The sequence below is a fragment of the Cyclopterus lumpus genome, chromosome 10 (genome assembly GCF_009769545.1).
Source record: "Cyclopterus lumpus isolate fCycLum1 chromosome 10, fCycLum1.pri, whole genome shotgun sequence".
NCBI classification, from domain to species: domain Eukaryota; kingdom Metazoa; phylum Chordata; class Actinopteri; order Perciformes; family Cyclopteridae; genus Cyclopterus; species Cyclopterus lumpus.
This window is the reverse complement of record NC_046975.1, coordinates 4882771-4901239: the sequence shown is the minus strand read 5'-3', so window position 1 is coordinate 4901239 and position 18469 is coordinate 4882771. Positions and strand designations below refer to the sequence as shown.

Sequence of the window (18469 nt, the reverse complement as noted above, 5' to 3'; positions counted from 1 at the left end):
CGTGTAATGAGTCAACATGTCTTGTAAAAAGAAAAGTTGTGTTTTCATCCAAGTACCAGTTACATTTTAGAGACCGACTATACAGCTATTGCCACTACGTTGACTGAATTTTCAATGACACATTTCTATGTTTTTTCACCCACATAAATAAACAGTCTACATTAGCCAAATTTACTGTTGGGCTCGTCCGGGATTTGAACCCGGGACCTCTCGCACCCAAAGCGAGAATCATACCCCTAGACCAACGAGCCAATAAAAGGTCTCTTTCTTTAATGTCTGCCTGACGAAATCGTCCATTGTCAGTGACGTGTAATGAGTCAACATGTCTTGTAAAAAGAAATGTTGTGTTTTCATCCAAGTACCAGTTACATTTTAGAGACCGACAATACAGCTATTGCCACTACGTTGTCTAAATTGTCAATTAAACATTTTATGTGTTTTCACCCACATAAATAAACAGTCTACATTAGCCAAATTCACTGTTGGGGCTCGTCCCGGGATTTGAACCCGGGACCTCTCGCACCCAAAGCGAGAATCATACCCCTAGACCAACGAGCCTAATAAAAGGTCTCTTTCTTTAATGTCTGCCTGACGAAAATCGTCCATTGTCAGTGACGTGTAATGAGTCAACATGTCTTGTAAAAAGAAATGTTGTGTTTTCATCCAAGAACCAGTTACATTTTTGGTAGAGACCGACAATACAGCTATTGCCACTACGTTGACTGAATTTTCAATGACACATTTCTATGTTTTTTCACCCACATAATTAAACAGTCTACATTAGCCAAATTTACTGTTGGGCTCGTCCGGGATTTGAACCCGGGACCTCTCGCACCCAAAGCGAGAATCATACCCCTAGACAAACGAGCCAATAAAAGGTCTCTTTCTTTAATGTCTGCCTGACGAAATCGTCCATTGTCAGTGACGTGTAATGAGTCAACATGTCTTGTAAAAAGAAAAGTTGTGTTTTCATCCAAGTACCAGTTACATTTTAGAGTCCGACTATACAGCTATTGCCACTACGTTGTCTAAATTGTCAATTAAATATTTTATGTGTTTTCACCCACATAAATAAACAGTCTACATTAGCCAAATTTACTGTTGGGCTCGTCCGGGATTTGAACCCGGGACCTCTCGCACCCAAATTTACTGTTGGGCTCGTCCGGGATTTGAACCCGGGACCTCTCGCACCCAAAGCGAGAATCATACCCCTAGACCAACGAGCCAATAAAAGGTCTCTTTCTTTAATGTCTGCCTGACGAAATCGTCCATTGTCAGTGACGTGTAATGAGTCAACATGTCTTGTAAAGAGAAATGTTGTGTTTTCATCCAAGAACCAGTTACATTTTTGGTAGAGACCGACAATACAGCTATTGCCACTACGTTGACTAAATTTTCAATGACACATTTCTATGTTTTTTCACCCACATAAATAAACAGTCTACATTAGCCAAATTCAATGTTGGGCTCGTCCGGGATTTGAACCCGGGACCTCTCGCACCCAAAGCGAGAATCATACCCCTAGACCAACGAGCTAATAAAAGGTCTCTTTCTTTAATGTCTGCCTCACAAAATCGTCCATTGTCAGTAACGTGTAATGAGTCAACATGTCTTGTAAAAAGAAATGTTGTGTTTTCATCCAAGTACCAGTTACATTTTTGGTAGAGACCGACAATACAGCTATTGCCACTACGTTGACTGAATTTTCAATGACACATTTCTATGTTTTTTCACCCACATAATTAAACAGTCTACATTAGCCAAATTTACTGTTGGGCTCGTCCGGGATTTGAACCCGGGACCTCTCGCACCCAAAGCGAGAATCATACCCCTAGACCAACGAGCCAATAAAAGGTCTCTTTCTTTAATGTCTGCCTGACGAAATCGTCCATTGTCAGTGACGTGTAATGAGTCAACATGTCTTGTAAAAAGAAAAGTTGTGTTTTCATCCAAGTACCAGTTACATTTTAGAGTCCGACTATACAGCTATTGCCACTACGTTGTCTAAATTGTCAATTAAATATTTTATGTGTTTTCACCCACATAAATAAACAGTCTACATTAGCCAAATTTACTGTTGGGCTCGTCCGGGATTTGAATCCGGGACCTCTCGCACCCAAATTTACTGTTGGGCTCGTCCGGGATTTGAACCCGGGACCTCTCGCACCCAAAGCGAGAATCATACCCCTAGACCAACGAGCCAATAAAAGGTCTCTTTCTTTAATGTCTGCCTGACGAAATCGTCCATTGTCAGTGACGTGTAATGAGTCAACATGTCTTGTAAAGAGAAATGTTGTGTTTTCATCCAAGAACCAGTTACATTTTTGGTAGAGACCGACAATACAGCTATTGCCACTACGTTGACTAAATTTTCAATGACACATTTCTATGTTTTTTCACCCACATAAATAAACAGTCTACATTAGCCAAATTCAATGTTGGGCTCGTCCGGGATTTGAACCCGGGACCTCTCGCACCCAAAGCGAGAATCATACCCCTAGACCAACGAGCCAATAAAAGGTCTCTTTCTTTAATGTCTGCCTGACGAAATCGTCCATTGTCAGTGACGTGTAATGAGTCAACATGTCTTGTAAAAAGAAAAGTTGTGTTTTCATCCAAGTACCAGTTACATTTTAGAGACCGACAATACAGCTATTGCCACTACGTTGACTAAATTTTCAATTAAACATTTTATGTGTTTTCACCCACATAAATAAACAGTCTACATTAGCCAAATTCACTGTTGGGCTCGTCCGGGATTTGAACCCGGGACCTCTCGCACCCAAAGCGAGAATCATACCCCTAGACCAACGAGCCAATAAAAGGTCTCTTTCTTTAATGTCTGCCTCACGAAATCGTCCATTGTCAGTGACGTGTAATGAGTCAACATGTCTTGTAAAAAGAAATGTTGTGTTTTCATCCAAGAACCAGTTACATTTTTGGTAGAGACCGACAATACAGCTATTGCCACTACGTTGACTGAATTTTCAATGACACATTTCTATGTTTTTTCACCCACATAAATAAACAGTCTACATTAGCCAAATTTATTGTTGGGCTCGTCCGAAAAGTTGTGTTTTCATCCAAGTACCAGTTACATTTTAGAGTCCGACTATACAGCTATTGCCACTACGTTGTCTAAATTGTCAATTAAATATTTTATGTGTTTTCACCCACATAAATAAACAGTCTACATTAGCCAAATTTACTGTTGGGCTCGTCCGGGATTTGAACCCGGGACCTCTCGCACCCAAATTTACTGTTGGGCTCGTCCGGGATTTGAACCCGGGACCTCTCGCACCCAAAGCGAGAATCATACCCCTAGACCAACGAGCCAATAAAAGGTCTCTTTCTTTAATGTCTGCCTGACGAAATCGTCCATTGTCAGTGACGTGTAATGAGTCAACATGTCTTGTAAAAAGAAAAGTTGTGTTTTCATCCAAGTACCAGTTACATTTTAGAGACCGACAATACAGCTATTGCCACTACGTTGACTGAATTTTCAATGACACATTTCTATGTTTTTTCACCCACATAAATAAACAGTCTACATTAGCCAAATTTACTGTTGGGCTCGTCCGGGATTTGAACCCGGGACCTCTCGCACCCAAAGCGAGAATCATACCCCTAGACCAACGAGCCAATAAAAGGTCTCTTTCTTTAATGTCTGCCTGACGAAATCGTCCATTGTCAGTGACGTGTAATGAGTCAACATGTCTTGTAAAAAGAAAAGTTGTGTTTTCATCCAAGTACCAGTTACATTTTAGAGTCCGACTATACAGCTATTGCCACTACGTTGTCTAAATTGTCAATTAAATATTTTATGTGTTTTCACCCACATAAATAAACAGTCTACATTAGCCAAATTTACTGTTGGGCTCGTCCGGGATTTGAACCCGGGACCTCTCGCACCCAAATTTACTGTTGGGCTCGTCCGGGATTTGAACCCGGGACCTCTCGCACCCAAAGCGAGAATCATACCCCTAGACCAACGAGCCAATAAAAGGTCTCTTTCTTTAATGTCTGCCTGACGAAATCGTCCATTGTCAGTGACGTGTAATGAGTCAACATGTCTTGTAAAAAGAAAAGTTGTGTTTTCATCCAAGTACCAGTTACATTTTAGAGACCGACAATACAGCTATTGCCACTACGTTGACTGAATTTTCAATGACACATTTCTATGTTTTTTCACCCACATAAATAAACAGTCTACATTAGCCAAATTTACTGTTGGGCTCGTCCGGGATTTGAACCCGGGACCTCTCGCACCCAAAGCGAGAATCATACCCCTAGACCAACGAGCCAATAAAAGGTCTCTTTCTTTAATGTCTGCCTGACGAAATCGTCCATTGTCAGTGACGTGTAATGAGTCAACATGTCTTGTAAAAAGAAATGTTGTGTTTTCATCCAAGTACCAGTTACATTTTAGAGACCGACAATACAGCTATTGCCACTACGTTGTCTAAATTGTGAATTAAACATTTTATGTGTTTTCACCCACATAAATAAACAGTCTACATTAGCCAAATTCACTGTCGGGCTCCCCCGGGATTTAAACCCGGGACCTCTCGCACCCAAAGCGAGAATCATACCCCTAGACCAACGAGCTAATAAAAGGTCTCTTTCTTTAATGTCTGCCTCACAAAATCGTCCATTGTCAGTAACGTGTAATGAGTCAACATGTCTTGTAAAAAGAAATGTTGTGTTTTCATCCAAGTACCAGTTACATTTTTGGTAGAGACCGACAATACAGCTATTGCCACTACGTTGACTGAATTTTCAATGACACATTTCTATGTTTTTTCACCCACATAATTAAACAGTCTACATTAGCCAAATTTACTGTTGGGCTCGTCCGGGATTTGAACCCGGGACCTCTCGCACCCAAAGCGAGAATCATACCCCTAGACAAACGAGCCAATAAAAGGTCTCTTTCTTTAATGTCTGCCTGACGAAATCGTCCATTGTCAGTGACGTGTAATGAGTCAACATGTCTTGTAAAAAGAAAAGTTGTGTTTTCATCCAAGTACCAGTTACATTTTAGAGTCCGACTATACAGCTATTGCCACTACGTTGTCTAAATTGTCAATTAAATATTTTATGTGTTTTCACCCACATAAATAAACAGTCTACATTAGCCAAATTTACTGTTGGGCTCGTCCGGGATTTGAACCCGGGACCTCTCGCACCCAAATTTACTGTTGGGCTCGTCCGGGATTTGAACCCGGGACCTCTCGCACCCAAAGCGAGAATCATACCCCTAGACCAACGAGCCAATAAAAGGACTCTTTCTTTAATGTCTGCCTCACGAAATCGTCCATTGTCAGTGACGTGTAATGAGTCAACATGTCTTGTAAAAAGAAAAGTTGTGTTTTCATCCAAGTACCAGTTACATTTTAGAGACCGACAATACAGCTATTGCCACTACGTTGTCTAAATTGTCAATTAAACATTTTATGTGTTTTCACCCACATAAATAAACAGTCTACATTAGACAAATTCACTGTTGGGCTCGTCCGGGATTTGAACCCGGGACCTCTCGCACCCAAAGCGAGAATCATACCCCTAGACCAACGAGCCAATAAAAGGTCTCTTTCTTTAATGTCTGCCTGACGAAATCGTCCATTGTCAGTGACGTGTAATGAGTCAACATGTCTTGTAAAAAGAAATGTTGTGTTTTCATCCAAGTACCAGTTACATTTTTGGTAGAGACCGACAATACAGCTATTGCCACTACGTTGACTGAATTTTCAATTACACATTTCTATGTTTTTTCACTACGTTGTCTAAATTGTCAATTAAACATTTTATGTGTTTTCACCCACATAAATAAACAGTCTACATTAGACAAATTCACTGTTGGGCTCGTCCGGGATTTGAACCCGGGACCTCTCGCACCCAAAGCGAGAATCATACCCCTAGACCAACGAGCCAATAAAAGGTCTCTTTCTTTAATGTCTGCCTGACGAAATCGTCCATTGTCAGTGACGTGTAATGAGTCAACATGTCTTGTAAAAAGAAAAGTTGTGTTTTCATCCAAGTACCAGTTACATTTTAGAGACCGACAATACAGCTATCGCCACTACGTTGTCTAAATTGTCAATTAAATATTTTATGTGTTTTCACCCACATAAATAAACAGTCTACATTAGCCAAATTTACTGTTGGGCTCGTCCGGGATTTGAATCGGGGACCTCTCGCACCCAAAGCGAGAATCATACCCCTAGACCAACGAGCCAATAAAAGGTCTCTTTCTTTAATGTCTGCCTGACGAAATCGTCCATTGTCAGTGACGTGTAATGAGTCAACATGTCTTGTAAAAAGAAATGTTGTGTTTTCATCCAAGTACCAGTTACATTTTTGGTACAGAGCGACAATACAGCTATCGCCACTACGTTGTCTAAATTGTCAATTAAATATTTTATGTGTTTTCACCCACATAAATAAAGAGTCTACATTAGCCAAATTTACTGTTGGGCTCGTCCGGGATTTGAACCCGGGACCTCTCGCACCCAAAGCGAGAATCATACCCCTAGACCAACGAGCCAATAAAAGGTCTCTTTCTTTAATGTCTGCCTGACGAAATCGTCCATTGTCAGTGACGTGTAATGAGTCAACATGTCTTGTAAAAAGAAATGTTGTATTTTCATCCAAGAACCAGTTACATTTTTGGTAGAGACCGACAATACAGCTATTGCCACTACGTTTACTGAATTTTCAATTACACATTTCTATGTTTTTTCACCCAGATAATTAAACAGTCTACATTAGCCAAATTTACTGTTGGGCTCGTCCGGGATTTGAACCCGGGACCTCTCGCACCCAAATTTACTGTTGGGCTCGTCCGGGATTTGAACCCGGGACCTCTCGCACCCAAAGCGAGAATCATACCCCTAGACCAACGAGCCAATAAAAGGTCTCTTTCTTTAATGTCTGCCTGACGAAATCGTCCATTGTCAGTGACGTGTAATGAGTCAACATGTCTTGTAAAAAGAAATGTTGTGTTTTCATCCAAGTACCAAGTTACATGTTTGGTACAGAGCGACAATACAGCTATCGCCACTACGTTGTCTAAATTGTCAATTAAACATTTTATGTGTTTTCACCCACATAAATAAACAGTCTACATTAGCCAAATTTACTGTTGGGCTCGTCCGGGATTTGAACCCGGGACCTCTCGCACCCAAAGCGAGAATCATACCCCTAGACCAACGAGCCAATAAAAGGTCTCTTTCTTTAATGTCTGCCTGACGAAATCGTCCATTGTCAGTGACGTGTAATGAGTCAACATGTCTTGTAAAAAGAAATGTTGTGTTTTCATCCAAGTACCAAGTTACATTTTTGGTACAGAGCGACAATACAGCTATCGCCACTACGTTGTCTAAATTGTCAATTAAACATTTTATGTGTTTTCACCCACATAAATAAACAGTCTACATTAGCCAAATTCACTGTTGGGCTCGTCCGGGATTTGAACCCGGGACCTCTCGCACCCAAATTTACTGTCGGGCTCGTCCGGGATTTGAACCCGGGACCTCTCGCACCCAAAGCGAGAATCATACCCCTAGACCAACGAGCCAATAAAAGGTCTCTTTCTTTAATGTCTGCCTGACGAAATCGTCCATTGTCAGTGATGTGTAATGAGTGATGTGTAATGAGTAATGAGAAATGTTGTGTTTTCATCCAAGAACCAGTTACATTTTAGAGACCGACAATACAGCTATCGCCACTACGTTGTCTAAATTGTCAATTAAACATTTTATGTGTTTTCACCCACATAAATAAACAGTCCACATTAGACAAATTCACTGTTGGGCTCGTCCGGGATTTGAACCCGGGACCTCTCGCACCCAAAGCGAGAATAATACCCCTAGACCAACGAGCCAATAAAAGGTCTCTTTCTTTAATGTCTGCCTGACGAAATCGTCCATTGTCAGTGACGTGTAATGAGTCAACATGTCTTGTAAAAAGAAATGTTGTGTTTTCATCCAAGAACCAGTTACATTTTAGAGACCGACAATACAGCTATTGCCACTACGTTGTCTAAATTGTCAATTAAACATTTTATGTGTTTTCACCCACATAAATAAACAGTCTACATTAGACAAATTCACTGTTGGGCTCGTCCAGGATTTGAACCCGGGACCTCTCGCACCCAAAGCGAGAATCATACCCCTAGACCAACGAGCCAATAAAAGGTCTCTTTCTTTAATGTCTGCCTGACGAAATCGTCCATTGTCAGTGACGTGTAATGAGTCAACATGTCTTGTAAAAAGAAAAGTTGTGTTTTCATCCAAGTACCAGTTACATTTTAGAGACCGACAATACAGCTATCGCCACTACGTTGTCTAAATTGTCAATTAAATATTTTATGTGTTTTCACCCACATAAATAAACAGTCTACATTAGCCAAATTTACTGTTGGGCTCGTCCGGGATTTGAACCCGGAACCTCTCGCACCCAAATTTACTGTTGGGCTCGTCCGGGATTTGAACCCGGGACCTCTCGCACCCAAAGCGAGAATCATACCCCTAGACCAACGAGCCAATAAAAGGTCTCTTTCTTTAATGTCTGCCTGACGAAATCGTCCATTGTCAGTGACGTGTAATGAGTCAAAATGTCTTGTAAAAAGAAATGTTGTGTTTTCATCCAAGAACCAGTTACATTTTAGAGACCGACAATACAGCTATCGCCACTACGTTGTCTAAATTGTCAATTAAACATTTTATGTGTTTTCACCCACATAATTAAACAGTCTACATTAGCCAAATTTACTGTTGGGCTCGTCCGGGATTTGAACCCGGGACCTCTCGCACCCAAAGCGAGAATCATACCCCTAGACCAACGAGCCAATAAAAGGTCTCTTTCTTTAATGTCTGCCTGACGAAATCGTCCATTGTCAGTGACGTGTAATGAGTCAACATGTCTTGTAAAAAGAAAAGTTGTGTTTTCATCCAAGTACCAGTTACATTTTAGAGACCGACAATACAGCTATCGCCACTACGTTGTCTAAATTGTCAATTAAATATTTTATGTGTTTTCACCCACATAAATAAACAGTCTACATTAGCCAAATTTACTGTTGGGCTCGTCCGGGATTTGAACCCGGAACCTCTCGCACCCAAATTTACTGTTGGGCTCGTCCGGGATTTGAACCCGGGACCTCTCGCACCCAAAGCGAGAATCATACCCCTAGACCAACGAGCCAATAAAAGGTCTCTTTCTTTAATGTCTGCCTGACGAAATCGTCCATTGTCAGTGACGTGTAATGAGTCAACATGTCTTGTAAAAAGAAAAGTTGTGTTTTCATCCAAGTACCAGTTACATTTTAGAGACCGACAATACAGCTATCGCCACTACGTTGTCTAAATTGTCAATTAAATATTTTATGTGTTTTCACCCACATAAATAAACAGTCTACATTAGCCAAATTTACTGTTGGGCTCTTCCGGGATTTGAACCCGGAACCTCTCGCACCCAAATTTACTGTTGGGCTCGTCCGGGATTTGAACCCGGGACCTCTCGCACCCAAAGCGAGAATCATACCCCTAGACCAACGAGCCAATAAAAGGTCTCTTTCTTTAATGTCTGCCTGACGAAATCGTCCATTGTCAGTGACGTGTAATGAGTCAACATGTCTTGTAAAAAGAAATGTTGTGTTTTCATCCAAGTACCAGTTACATTTTAGAGACCGACAATACAGCTATTGCCACTACGTTGTCTAAATTGTCAATTAAATATTTTATGTGTTTTCACCCACATAAATAAACAGTCTACATTAGCCAAATTTACTGTTGGGCTCGTCCGGGATTTGAACCCGGGACCTCTCGCACCCAAAGCGAGAATCATACCCCTAGACCAACGAGCCAATAAAAGGTCTCTTTCTTTAATGTCTGCCTGACGAAATCGTCCATTGTCAGTGACGTGTAATGAGTCAACATGTCTTGTAAAAAGAAATGTTGTGTTTTCATCCAAGTACCAGTTACATTTTTGGTACAGAGCGACAATACAGCTATCGCCACTACGTTGTCTAAATTGTCAATTAAATATTTTATGTGTTTTCACCCACATAAATAAACAGTCTACATTAGCCAAATTTACTGTTGGGCTCGTCCGGGATTTGAACCCGGGACCTCTCGCACCCAAAGCGAGAATCATACCCCTAGACCAACGAGCCAATAAAAGGTCTCTTTCTTTAATGTCTGCCTGACGAAATCGTCCATTGTCAGTGACGTGTTATGAGTCAACATGTCTTGTAAAAAGAAATGTTGTATTTTCATCCAAGAACCAGTTACATTTTGGTAGAGACCGACAATACAGCTATTGCCACTACGTTTACTGAATTTTCAATTACACATTTCTATGTTTTTTCACCCACATAATTAAACAGTCTACATTAGCCAAATTTACTGTTGGGCTCGTCCGAGATTTGAACCCGGGACCTCTCGCACCCAAAGCGAGAATCATACCCCTAGACCAACGAGCCAATAAAAGGTCTCTTTCTTTAATGTCTGCCTGACGAAATCGTCCATTGTCAGTGACGTGTAATGAGTCAACATGTCTTGTAAAAAGAAAAGTTGTGTTTTCATCCAAGTACCAGTTACATTTTTGGTACAGAGCGACAATACAGCTATCGCCACTACGTTGTCTAAATTGTCAATTAAACATTTTAAGTGTTTTCACCCACATAAAAAACAGTCTACATTAGCCAAATTTACTGTTGGGCTCGTCCGGGATTTGAACCCGGGACCTCTCGCACCCAAAGCGAGAATCATACCCCTAGACCAACGAGCCAATAAAAGGTCTCTTTCTTTAATGTCTGCCTGACGAAATCGTCCATTGTCAGTGACGTGTAATGAGTCAACATGTCTTGTAAAAAGAAAAGTTGTGTTTTCATCCAAGTACCAGTTACATTTTAGAGACCGACAATACAGCTATCGCCACTACGTTGTCTAAATTGTCAATTAAATATTTTATGTGTTTTCACCCACATAAATAAACAGTCTACATTAGCCAAATTTACTGTTGGGCTCGTCCGGGATTTGAACCCGGAACCTCTCGCACCCAAATTTACTGTTGGGCTCGTCCGGGATTTGAACCCGGGACCTCTCGCACCCAAAGCGAGAATCATACCCCTAGACCAACGAGCCAATAAAAGGTCTCTTTCTTTAATGTCTGCCTGACGAAATCGTCCATTGTCAGTGACGTGTAATGAGTCAACATGTCTTGTAAAAAGAAATGTTGTGTTTTCATCCAAGTACCAGTTACATTTTAGAGACCGACAATACAGCTATTGCCACTACGTTGTCTAAATTGTCAATTAAATATTTTATGTGTTTTCACCCACATAAATAAACAGTCTACATTAGCCAAATTTACTGTTGGGCTCGTCCGGGATTTGAACCCGGGACCTCTCGCACCCAAAGCGAGAATCATACCCCTAGACCAACGAGCCAATAAAAGGTCTCTTTCTTTAATGTCTGCCTGACGAAATCGTCCATTGTCAGTGACGTGTAATGAGTCAACATGTCTTGTAAAAAGAAATGTTGTGTTTTCATCCAAGTACCAGTTACATTTTTGGTACAGAGCGACAATACAGCTATCGCCACTACGTTGTCTAAATTGTCAATTAAATATTTTATGTGTTTTCACCCACATAAATAAACAGTCTACATTAGCCAAATTTACTGTTGGGCTCGTCCGGGATTTGAACCCGGGACCTCTCGCACCCAAAGCGAGAATCATACCCCTAGACCAACGAGCCAATAAAAGGTCTCTTTCTTTAATGTCTGCCTGACGAAATCGTCCATTGTCAGTGACGTGTAATGAGTCAACATGTCTTGTAAAAAGAAATGTTGTATTTTCATCCAAGAACCAGTTACATTTTTGGTAGAGACCGACAATACAGCTATTGCCACTACGTTTACTGAATTTTCAATTACACATTTCTATGTTTTTTCACCCACATAATTAAACAGTCTACATTAGCCAAATTTACTGTTGGGCTCGTCCGAGATTTGAACCCGGGACCTCTCGCACCCAAAGCGAGAATCATACCCCTAGACCAACGAGCCAATAAAAGGTCTCTTTCTTTAATGTCTGCCTGACGAAATCGTCCATTGTCAGTGACGTGTAATGAGTCAACATGTCTTGTAAAAAGAAATGTTGTGTTTTCATCCAAGTACCAATTACATGTTTGGTACAGAGCGACAATACAGCTATCGCCACTACGTTGTCTAAATTGTCAATTAAACATTTTTTGTGTTTTCACCCACATAAAATAAACAGTCTACATTAGCCAAATTTACTGTTGGGCTCGTCCGGGATTTGAACCCGGGACCTCTCGCACCCAAAGCGAGAATCATACCCCTAGACCAACGAGCCAATAAAAGGTCTCTTTCTTTAATGTCTGCCTGACGAAATCGTCCATTGTCAGTGACGTGTAATGAGTCAACATGTCTTGTAAAAAGAAATGTTGTGTTTTCATCCAAGTACCAGTTACATGTTTGGTACAGAGCGACAATACAGCTATCGCCACTACGTTGTCTAAATTGTCAATTAAACATTTTAAGTGTTTTCACCCACATAAATAAACAGTCTACATTAGCCAAATTCACTGTTGGGCTCGTCCGGGATTTGAACCCGGGACCTCTCGCACCCAAATTTACTGTTGGGCTCATCCGGGATTTGAACCCGGGACCTCTCGCACCCAAAGCGAGAATCATACCCCTAGACCAACGAGCCAATAAAAGGTCTCTTTCTTTAATGTCTGCCTGACGAAATCGTCCATTGTCAGTGACGTGTAATGAGTCAACATGTCTTGTAAAAAGAAATGTTGTGTTTTCATCCAAGAACCAGTTACATTTTTGGTAGAGACCGACAATACAGCTATTGCCACTACGTTGACTGAATTTTCAATTACACATTTCTATGTTTTTTCACCCACATAATTAAACAGTCTACATTAGCCAAATTTACTGTTGGGCTCGTCCGGGATTTGAACCCGGGACCTCTCGCACCCAAAGCGAGAATCATACCCCTAGACCAACGAGCCAATAAAAGGTCTCTTTCTTTAATGTCTGCCTGACGAAATCGTCCATTGTCAGTGACGTGTAATGAGTCAACATGTCTTGTAAAAAGAAATGTTGTGTTTTCATCCAAGTACCAATTACATGTTTGGTACAGAGCGACAATACAGCTATCGCCACTACGTTGTCTAAATTGTCAATTAAACATTTTTTGTGTTTTCACCCACATAAATAAACAGTCTACATTAGCCAAATTTACTGTTGGGCTCGTCCGGGATTTGAACCCGGGACCTCTCGCACCCAAAGCGAGAATCATACCCCTAGACCAACGAGCCAATAAAAGGTCTCTTTCTTTAATGTCTGCCTGACGAAATCGTCCATTGTCAGTGACGTGTAATGAGTCAACATGTCTTGTAAAAAGAAATGTTGTGTTTTCATCCAAGTACCAGTTACATTTTTGGTACAGAGCGACAATACAGCTATCGCCACTACGTTGTCTAAATTGTCAATTAAACATTTTATGTGTTTTCACCCACATAAATAAACAGTCTACATTAGCCAAATTCACTGTTGGGCTCGTCCGGGATTTGAACCCGGGACCTCTCGCACCCAAATTTACTGTTGGGCTCGTCCGGGATTTGAACCCGGGACCTCTCGCACCCAAAGCGAGAATCATACCCCTAGACCAACGAGCCAATAAAAGGTCTCTTTCTTTAATGTCTGCCTGACGAAATCGTCCATTGTCAGTGACGTGTAATGAGTCAACATGTCTTGTAAAAAGAAATGTTGTGTTTTCATCCACGAACCAGTTACATTTTTGGTAGAGACCGACAATACAGCTATTGCCACTACGTTGACTGAATTTTCAATTACACATTTCTATGTTTTTTCACCCACATAATTAAACAGTCTACATTAGCCAAATTTACTGTTGGGCTCGTCCGGGATTTGAACCCGGGACCTCTCGCACCCAAAGCGAGAATCATACCCCTAGACCAACGAGCCAATAAAAGGTCTCTTTCTTTAATGTCTGCCTGACGAAATCGTCCATTGTCAGTGACGTGTAATGAGTCAACATGTCTTGTAAAAAGAAATGTTGTGTTTTCATCCAAGTACCAATTACATGTTTGGTACAGAGCGACAATACAGCTATCGCCACTACGTTGTCTAAATTGTCAATTAAACATTTTTTGTGTTTTCACCCACATAAATAAACAGTCTACATTAGCCAAATTTACTGTTGGGCTCGTCCGGGATTTGAACCCGGGACCTCTCGCACCCAAAGCGAGAATCATACCCCTAGACCAACGAGCCAATAAAAGGTCTCTTTCTTTAATGTCTGCCTGACGAAATCGTCCATTGTCAGTGACGTGTAATGAGTCAACATGTCTTGTAAAAAGAAAAGTTGTGTTTTCATCCAAGTACCAGTTACATTTTTGGTACAGAGCGACAATACAGCTATCGCCACTACGTTGTCTAAATTGTCAATTAAACATTTTAAGTGTTTTCACCCACATAAATAAACAGTCTACATTAGCTAAATTCACTGTTGGGCTCGTCCGGGATTTGAACCCGGGACCTCTCGCACCCAAATTTACTGTTGGGCTCGTCCGGGATTTGAACCCGGGACCTCTCGCACCCAAAGCGAGAATCATACCCCTAGACCAACGAGCCAATAAAAGGTCTCTTTCTTTAATGTCTGCCTGACGAAATCGTCCATTGTCAGTGACGTGTAATGAGTCAACATGTCTTGTAAAAAGAAATGTTGTGTTTTCATCCAAGAACCAGTTACATTTTTGGTAGAGACCGACAATACAGCTATTGCCACTACGTTAACTGAATTTTCAATGACACATTTCTATGTTTTTTCACCCACATAATTAAACAGTCTACATTAGCCAAATTTACTGTTGGGCTCGTCCGGGATTTGAACCCGGGACCTCTCGCACCCAAAGCGAGAATCATACCCCTAGACCAACGAGCCAATAAAAGGTCTCTTTCTTTAATGTCTGCCTGACGAAATCGTCCATTGTCAGTGACGTGTAATGAGTCAACATGTCTTGTAAAAAGAAAAGTTGTGTTTTCATCCAAGTACCAATTACATGTTTGGTACAGAGCGACAATACAGCTATCGCCACTACGTTGTCTAAATTGTCAATTAAACATTTTTTGTGTTTTCACCCACATAAATAAACAGTCTACATTAGCCAAATTTACTGTTGGGCTCGTCCGGGATTTGAACCCGGGACCTCTCGCACCCAAAGCGAGAATCATACCCCTAGACCAACGAGCCAATAAAAGGTCTCTTTCTTTAATGTCTGCCTGACGAAATCGTCCATTGTCAGTGACGTGTAATGAGTCAACATGTCTTGTAAAAAGAAATGTTGTGTTTTCATCCAAGTACCAATTACATGTTTGGTACAGAGCGACAATACAGCTATCGCCACTACGTTGTCTAAATTGTCAATTAAACAATTTATGTGTTTTCACCCACATAAATAAACAGTCTACATTAGCCAAATTCACTGTTGGGCTCGTCCGGGATTTGAACCCGGGACCTCTCGCACCCAAATTTACTGTTGGGCTCGTCCGGGATTTGAACCCGGGACCTCTCGCACCCAAAGCGAGAATCATACCCCTAGACCAACGAGCCAATAAAAGGTCTCTTTCTTTAATGTCTGCCTGACGAAATCGTCCATTGTCAGTGACGTGTAATGAGTCAACATGTCTTGTAAAAAGAAATGTTGTGTTTTCATCCAAGAACCAGTTACATTTTTGGTAGAGACCGACAATACAGCTATTGCCACTACGTTAACTGAATTTTCAATGACACATTTCTATGTTTTTTCACCCACATAATTAAACAGTCTACATTAGCCAAATTTACTGTTGGGCTCGTCCGGGATTTGAACCCGGGACCTCTCGCACCCAAAGCGAGAATCATACCCCTAGACCAACGAGCCAATAAAAGGTCTCTTTCTTTAATGTCTGCCTGACGAAATCGTCCATTGTCAGTGACGTGTAATGAGTCAACATGTCTTGTAAAAAGAAAAGTTGTGTTTTCATCCAAGTACCAGTTACATTTTGGTACAGAGCCGACAATACAGCTATTCGCCACTACGTTGTCTAAATTGTCAATTAAACATTTTATGTGTTTTCACCCACATAAATAAACAGTCTACATTAGCCAAATTTACTGTTGGGCTCGTCCGGGATTTGAACCCGGGACCTCTCGCACCCAAAGCGAGAATCATACCCCTAGACCAACGAGCCAATAAAAGGTCTCTTTCTTTAATGTCTGCCTGACGAAATCGTCCATTGTCAGTGACGTGTAATGAGTCAACATGTCTTGTAAAAAGAAAAGTTGTGTTTTCATCCAAGTACCAGTTACATTTTTGGTACAGAGCGACAATACAGCTATCGCCACTACGTTGTCTAAATTGTCAATTAAATATTTTATGTGTTTTCACCCACATAATAAACAGTCTACATTAGCCAAATTTACTGTTGGGCTCGTCCGGGATTTGAACCCGGGACCTCTCGCACCCAAAGCGAGAATCATACCCCTAGACCAACGAGCCAATAAAAGGTCTCTTTCTTTAATGTCTGCCTGACGAAATCGTCCATTGTCAGTGACGTGTAATGAGTCAACATGTCTTGTAAAAAGAAATGTTGTGTTTTCATCCAAGAACCAGTTACATTTTTGGTAGAGACCGACAATACAGCTATTGCCACTACGTTGACTGAATTTTCAATGACACATTTCTATGTTTTTTCACCCACATAATTAAACAGTCTACATTAGCCAAATTTACTGTTGGGCTCGTCCGGGATTTGAAACCGGGACCTCTCGCACCCAAAGCGAGAATCATACCCCTAGACCAACGAGCCAATAAAAGGTCTCTTTCTTTAATGTCTGCCTGACGAAATCGTCCATTGTCAGTGACGTGTAATGAGTCAACATGTCTTGTAAAAAGAAATGTTGTATTTTCATCCAAGAACCAGTTACATTTTTGGTAGAGACCGACAATACAGCTATTGCCACTACGTTGACTGAATTTTCAATTACACATTTCTATGTTTTTTCACGCACATAATTAAACAGTCTACATTAGCCAAATTTACTGTTGGGCTCGTCCGGGATTTGAACCAGGGACCTCTCGCACCCAAAGCGAGAATCATACCCCTAGACCAACGAGCCAATAAAAGGTCTCTTTCTTTAATGTCTGCCTGACGAAATCGTCCATTGTCAGTGACGTGTAATGAGTCAACATGTCTTGTAAAAAGAAATGTTGTGTTTTCATCCAAGTACCAATTACATGTTTGGTACAGAGCGACAATACAGCTATCGCCACTACGTTGTCTAAATTGTCAATTAAACATTTTATGTGTTTTCACCCACATAAATAAACAGTCTACATTAGCCAAATTTACTGTTGGGCTCGTCCGGGATTTGAACCCGGGACCTCTCGCACCCAAATTTACTGTTGGGCTCGTCCGGGATTTGAACCCGGGACCTCTCGCACCCAAAGCGAGAATCATACCCCTAGACCAACAAGCCAATAAAAGGTCTCTTTCTTTAATGTCTGCCTGACGAAATCGTCCATTGTCAGTGACGTGTAATGAGTCAACATGTCTTGTAAAAAGAAATGTTGTGTTTTCATCCAAGAACCAGTTACATTTTTGGTAGAGACCGACAATACAGCTATTGCCACTACGTTGACTGAATTTTCAATTACACATTTCTATGTTTTTTCATCCACATAATTAAACAGTCTACATTAGCCAAATTTACTGTTGGGCTCGTCCGGGATTTGAACCCGGGACCTCTCGCACCCAAAGCGAGAATCATACCCCTAGACCAACGAGCCAATAAAAGGTCTCTTTCTTTAATGTCTGCCTGACGAAATCGTCCATTGTCAGTGACGTGTAATGAGTCAACATGTCTTGTAAAAAGAAAAGTTGTGTTTTCATCCAAGTACCAGTTACATTTTAGAGACCGACAATACAGCTATCGCCACTACGTTGTCTAAATTGTCAATTAAATATTTTATGTGTTTTCACCCACATAAATAAACAGTCTACATTAGCCAAATTTACTGTTGGGCTCGTCCGGGATTTGAACCCGGGACCTCTCGCACCCAAAGCGAGAATCATACCCCTAGACCAACGAGCCAATAAAAGGTCTCTTTCTTTAATGTCTGCCTGACGAAATCGTCCATTGTCAGTGACGTGTAATGAGTCAACATGTCTTGTAAAAAGAAATGTTGTGTTTTCATCCAAGTACCAATTACATGTTTGGTACAGAGCGACAATACAGCTATCGCCACTACGTTGTCTAAATTGTCAATTAAACATTTTATGTGTTTTCACCCACATAAATAAACAGTCTACATTAGCCAAATTTACTGTTGGGCTCGTCCGGGATTTGAACCCGGGAC

General features: G+C 41.1%; 41 non-coding genes across 41 annotated transcripts; all 41 read right to left on the bottom strand.

Moving 5' to 3' along the window:
- Positions 1 to 179: 179 nt before the first annotated feature.
- trnap-ugg lies at positions 180 to 251 on the bottom strand. The gene has a single exon. It is a non-coding gene; the product is annotated as a tRNA-Pro (tRNA).
- A 903-nt stretch (positions 252 to 1154) lies between these two features.
- Positions 1155 to 1226, bottom strand: trnap-ugg. Its single transcript has one exon. It is a non-coding gene; the product is annotated as a tRNA-Pro (tRNA).
- Positions 1227 to 1774: 548 nt separating this feature from the next.
- Positions 1775 to 1846, bottom strand: trnap-ugg. The gene has a single exon. It is a non-coding gene; the product is annotated as a tRNA-Pro (tRNA).
- Positions 1847 to 2130: 284 nt separating this feature from the next.
- trnap-ugg lies at positions 2131 to 2202 on the bottom strand. Its single transcript has one exon. It is a non-coding gene; the product is annotated as a tRNA-Pro (tRNA).
- Positions 2203 to 2440: 238 nt separating this feature from the next.
- Positions 2441 to 2512, bottom strand: trnap-ugg. The gene has a single exon. It is a non-coding gene; the product is annotated as a tRNA-Pro (tRNA).
- A 233-nt stretch (positions 2513 to 2745) lies between these two features.
- Positions 2746 to 2817, bottom strand: trnap-ugg. The gene has a single exon. It is a non-coding gene; the product is annotated as a tRNA-Pro (tRNA).
- Positions 2818 to 3264: 447 nt separating this feature from the next.
- On the bottom strand, positions 3265 to 3336 carry trnap-ugg. Its single transcript has one exon. It is a non-coding gene; the product is annotated as a tRNA-Pro (tRNA).
- Positions 3337 to 3570: 234 nt separating this feature from the next.
- trnap-ugg lies at positions 3571 to 3642 on the bottom strand. The gene has a single exon. It is a non-coding gene; the product is annotated as a tRNA-Pro (tRNA).
- A 284-nt stretch (positions 3643 to 3926) lies between these two features.
- Positions 3927 to 3998, bottom strand: trnap-ugg. The gene has a single exon. It is a non-coding gene; the product is annotated as a tRNA-Pro (tRNA).
- Positions 3999 to 4232: 234 nt separating this feature from the next.
- On the bottom strand, positions 4233 to 4304 carry trnap-ugg. The gene has a single exon. It is a non-coding gene; the product is annotated as a tRNA-Pro (tRNA).
- Positions 4305 to 5203: 899 nt separating this feature from the next.
- trnap-ugg lies at positions 5204 to 5275 on the bottom strand. The gene has a single exon. It is a non-coding gene; the product is annotated as a tRNA-Pro (tRNA).
- Positions 5276 to 5508: 233 nt separating this feature from the next.
- Positions 5509 to 5580, bottom strand: trnap-ugg. Its single transcript has one exon. It is a non-coding gene; the product is annotated as a tRNA-Pro (tRNA).
- Positions 5581 to 5861: 281 nt separating this feature from the next.
- trnap-ugg lies at positions 5862 to 5933 on the bottom strand. The gene has a single exon. It is a non-coding gene; the product is annotated as a tRNA-Pro (tRNA).
- Positions 5934 to 6475: 542 nt separating this feature from the next.
- On the bottom strand, positions 6476 to 6547 carry trnap-ugg. The gene has a single exon. It is a non-coding gene; the product is annotated as a tRNA-Pro (tRNA).
- A 289-nt stretch (positions 6548 to 6836) lies between these two features.
- trnap-ugg lies at positions 6837 to 6908 on the bottom strand. The gene has a single exon. It is a non-coding gene; the product is annotated as a tRNA-Pro (tRNA).
- Positions 6909 to 7146: 238 nt separating this feature from the next.
- Positions 7147 to 7218, bottom strand: trnap-ugg. Its single transcript has one exon. It is a non-coding gene; the product is annotated as a tRNA-Pro (tRNA).
- Positions 7219 to 7507: 289 nt separating this feature from the next.
- trnap-ugg lies at positions 7508 to 7579 on the bottom strand. The gene has a single exon. It is a non-coding gene; the product is annotated as a tRNA-Pro (tRNA).
- Positions 7580 to 8474: 895 nt separating this feature from the next.
- On the bottom strand, positions 8475 to 8546 carry trnap-ugg. Its single transcript has one exon. It is a non-coding gene; the product is annotated as a tRNA-Pro (tRNA).
- A 233-nt stretch (positions 8547 to 8779) lies between these two features.
- On the bottom strand, positions 8780 to 8851 carry trnap-ugg. The gene has a single exon. It is a non-coding gene; the product is annotated as a tRNA-Pro (tRNA).
- A 284-nt stretch (positions 8852 to 9135) lies between these two features.
- trnap-ugg lies at positions 9136 to 9207 on the bottom strand. Its single transcript has one exon. It is a non-coding gene; the product is annotated as a tRNA-Pro (tRNA).
- Positions 9208 to 9491: 284 nt separating this feature from the next.
- On the bottom strand, positions 9492 to 9563 carry trnap-ugg. Its single transcript has one exon. It is a non-coding gene; the product is annotated as a tRNA-Pro (tRNA).
- A 233-nt stretch (positions 9564 to 9796) lies between these two features.
- trnap-ugg lies at positions 9797 to 9868 on the bottom strand. Its single transcript has one exon. It is a non-coding gene; the product is annotated as a tRNA-Pro (tRNA).
- A 237-nt stretch (positions 9869 to 10105) lies between these two features.
- trnap-ugg lies at positions 10106 to 10177 on the bottom strand. Its single transcript has one exon. It is a non-coding gene; the product is annotated as a tRNA-Pro (tRNA).
- A 545-nt stretch (positions 10178 to 10722) lies between these two features.
- On the bottom strand, positions 10723 to 10794 carry trnap-ugg. Its single transcript has one exon. It is a non-coding gene; the product is annotated as a tRNA-Pro (tRNA).
- A 284-nt stretch (positions 10795 to 11078) lies between these two features.
- trnap-ugg lies at positions 11079 to 11150 on the bottom strand. Its single transcript has one exon. It is a non-coding gene; the product is annotated as a tRNA-Pro (tRNA).
- A 233-nt stretch (positions 11151 to 11383) lies between these two features.
- trnap-ugg lies at positions 11384 to 11455 on the bottom strand. Its single transcript has one exon. It is a non-coding gene; the product is annotated as a tRNA-Pro (tRNA).
- A 237-nt stretch (positions 11456 to 11692) lies between these two features.
- Positions 11693 to 11764, bottom strand: trnap-ugg. Its single transcript has one exon. It is a non-coding gene; the product is annotated as a tRNA-Pro (tRNA).
- Positions 11765 to 12312: 548 nt separating this feature from the next.
- On the bottom strand, positions 12313 to 12384 carry trnap-ugg. The gene has a single exon. It is a non-coding gene; the product is annotated as a tRNA-Pro (tRNA).
- Positions 12385 to 12982: 598 nt separating this feature from the next.
- Positions 12983 to 13054, bottom strand: trnap-ugg. The gene has a single exon. It is a non-coding gene; the product is annotated as a tRNA-Pro (tRNA).
- A 237-nt stretch (positions 13055 to 13291) lies between these two features.
- Positions 13292 to 13363, bottom strand: trnap-ugg. The gene has a single exon. It is a non-coding gene; the product is annotated as a tRNA-Pro (tRNA).
- A 288-nt stretch (positions 13364 to 13651) lies between these two features.
- trnap-ugg lies at positions 13652 to 13723 on the bottom strand. Its single transcript has one exon. It is a non-coding gene; the product is annotated as a tRNA-Pro (tRNA).
- A 238-nt stretch (positions 13724 to 13961) lies between these two features.
- trnap-ugg lies at positions 13962 to 14033 on the bottom strand. The gene has a single exon. It is a non-coding gene; the product is annotated as a tRNA-Pro (tRNA).
- A 237-nt stretch (positions 14034 to 14270) lies between these two features.
- Positions 14271 to 14342, bottom strand: trnap-ugg. Its single transcript has one exon. It is a non-coding gene; the product is annotated as a tRNA-Pro (tRNA).
- Positions 14343 to 14630: 288 nt separating this feature from the next.
- On the bottom strand, positions 14631 to 14702 carry trnap-ugg. The gene has a single exon. It is a non-coding gene; the product is annotated as a tRNA-Pro (tRNA).
- A 238-nt stretch (positions 14703 to 14940) lies between these two features.
- On the bottom strand, positions 14941 to 15012 carry trnap-ugg. Its single transcript has one exon. It is a non-coding gene; the product is annotated as a tRNA-Pro (tRNA).
- Positions 15013 to 15249: 237 nt separating this feature from the next.
- On the bottom strand, positions 15250 to 15321 carry trnap-ugg. The gene has a single exon. It is a non-coding gene; the product is annotated as a tRNA-Pro (tRNA).
- Positions 15322 to 15609: 288 nt separating this feature from the next.
- trnap-ugg lies at positions 15610 to 15681 on the bottom strand. Its single transcript has one exon. It is a non-coding gene; the product is annotated as a tRNA-Pro (tRNA).
- A 238-nt stretch (positions 15682 to 15919) lies between these two features.
- trnap-ugg lies at positions 15920 to 15991 on the bottom strand. The gene has a single exon. It is a non-coding gene; the product is annotated as a tRNA-Pro (tRNA).
- Positions 15992 to 16229: 238 nt separating this feature from the next.
- trnap-ugg lies at positions 16230 to 16301 on the bottom strand. The gene has a single exon. It is a non-coding gene; the product is annotated as a tRNA-Pro (tRNA).
- Positions 16302 to 16537: 236 nt separating this feature from the next.
- Positions 16538 to 16609, bottom strand: trnap-ugg. The gene has a single exon. It is a non-coding gene; the product is annotated as a tRNA-Pro (tRNA).
- Positions 16610 to 17827: 1218 nt separating this feature from the next.
- Positions 17828 to 17899, bottom strand: trnap-ugg. The gene has a single exon. It is a non-coding gene; the product is annotated as a tRNA-Pro (tRNA).
- Positions 17900 to 18469: the final 570 nt, after the last annotated feature.